The sequence below is a fragment of the Ictalurus furcatus genome, chromosome 21 (assembly GCF_023375685.1).
Source record: "Ictalurus furcatus strain D&B chromosome 21, Billie_1.0, whole genome shotgun sequence".
Lineage (NCBI taxonomy): Eukaryota > Metazoa > Chordata > Actinopteri > Siluriformes > Ictaluridae > Ictalurus > Ictalurus furcatus.
The window spans coordinates 21,524,791-21,527,290 of NC_071275.1; positions in this window are offsets into that span (position 1 = coordinate 21,524,791).

The following is a 2,500-nucleotide window of genomic DNA, read 5'->3' on the forward strand; positions in this document are numbered from 1 at the left end:
ATGAAGTGTAATAGCGGAGTGTGGTGTTCAGGTGAGGATGAAGTGGGTGTCTGTGTGTTTTGTTTGTAATGTTGTGTCATAAACTATTACACTTCATCCTCACCTGAGCACCGCACTCCACTATTACACTTCATCCTCACCTGAACACCGCACTCCACTATTACACTTCATCCTCACCTGAACACCGCACTCCACTATTACACTTCATCCTCACCTGAACACCGCACTCCACTATTACACTTCATCCTCACCTGAGCACCGCACTCCACTATTACACTTCATCCTCACCTGAGCACCGCACTCCACTATTACACTTCATCCTCACCTGAACACCGCACTCCACTATTACACTTCATCCTCACCTGAACACCGCACTCCACTATTACACTTCATCCTCACCTGAACACCGCACTCCACTATTACACTTCATCCTCACCTGAGCACCGCGCTCCGCTGTTACACTTCATCCTCACCTGAGCACCGCACTCCACTATTACACTTCATCCTCACCTGAGCACCGCGCTCCGCTATTACACTTCATCCTCACCTGAGCACCGCGCTCCGCTATTACACTTCATCCTCACCTGAGCACCGCGCTCCACTATTACACTTCATCCTCACCTGAACACCGCACTCCACTATTACACTTCATCCTCACCTGAGCACCGCGCTCCACTATTACACTTCATCCTCACCTGAACACCGCACTCCACTATTACACTTCATCCTCACCTGAGCACCGCGCTCCACTATTACACTTCATCCTCACCTGAGCACCGCGCTCCACTATTACACTTCATCCTCACCTGAGCACCGCACTCCACTATTACACTTCATCCTCACCTGAGCACCGCGCTCCGCTATTACACTTCATCCTCACCTGAGCACCGCACTCCACTATTACACTTCATCCTCACCTGAACACCGCACTCCACTATTACACTTCATCCTCACCTGAACACCGCACTCCACTATTACACTTCATCCTCACCTGAACACCGCACTCCACTATTACACTTCATCCTCACCTGAACACCGCACTCCACTATTACACTTCATCCTCACCTGAACACCGCACTCCACTATTACACTTCATCCTCACCTGAACACCGCACTCCACTATTACACTTCATCCTCACCTGAACACCGCACTCCACTATTACACTTCATCCTCACCTGAGCACCGCACTCCACTATTACACTTCATCCTCACCTGAGCACCGCACTCCACTATTACACTTCATCCTCACCTGAACACCGCACTCCACTATTACACTTCATCCTCACCTGAACACCGCACTCCACTATTACACTTCATCCTCACCTGAACACCGCACTCCACTATTACACTTCATCCTCACCTGAGCACCGCGCTCCGCTGTTACACTTCATCCTCACCTGAGCACCGCACTCCACTATTACACTTCATCCTCACCTGAGCACCGCGCTCCGCTATTACACTTCATCCTCACCTGAGCACCGCGCTCCGCTATTACACTTCATCCTCACCTGAGCACCGCGCTCCACTATTACACTTCATCCTCACCTGAACACCGCACTCCACTATTACACTTCATCCTCACCTGAGCACCGCGCTCCACTATTACACTTCATCCTCACCTGAACACCGCACTCCACTATTACACTTCATCCTCACCTGAGCACCGCGCTCCACTATTACACTTCATCCTCACCTGAGCACCGCGCTCCACTATTACACTTCATCCTCACCTGAGCACCGCACTCCACTATTACACTTCATCCTCACCTGAGCACCGCGCTCCACTATTACACTTCATCCTCACCTGAGCACCGCACTCCACTATTACACTTCATCCTCACCTGAACACCGCACTCCACTATTACACTTCATCCTCACCTGAACACCGCACTCCACTATTACACTTCATCCTCACCTGAACACCGCGCTCCACTATTACACTTCATCCTCACCTGAGCACCGCGCTCCACTATTACACTTCATCCTCACCTGAGCACCGCACTCCACTATTACACTTCATCCTCACCTGAGCACCGCGCTCCGCTATTACACTTCATCCTCACCTGAGCACCGCACTCCACTATTACACTTCATCCTCACCTGAGCACCGCGCTCCGCTGTTACACTTCAGTGTTAATGATTAACCGTGTGCTCTGTACGTGTGTGTAGTCCATCAGAGCTGCAGTCACCAGAACCTGAAACTGATAATTACACTGGAAATGTTAAACAAACCAGAATAAACTCATGCCATTTGTTTGTTTGTTTGTTTGTTTGTTTGCTGAACATTTGGAGTGCACGCAGTTGTAGAACAGCAAAACGAGGAGGTTTGGATGCAGCAGGTGAGACGTCTGATACATTTTACAGAGTTATTGTTACTGTACTCTTTCAGGACCATGTGTGTGAATGATAAGTTTTCTTTCCCTATAGACACACACACACACACACACAGACACACGCACACACGCACACAGACATTTGAGACTGTAAGAGGACAAAGGC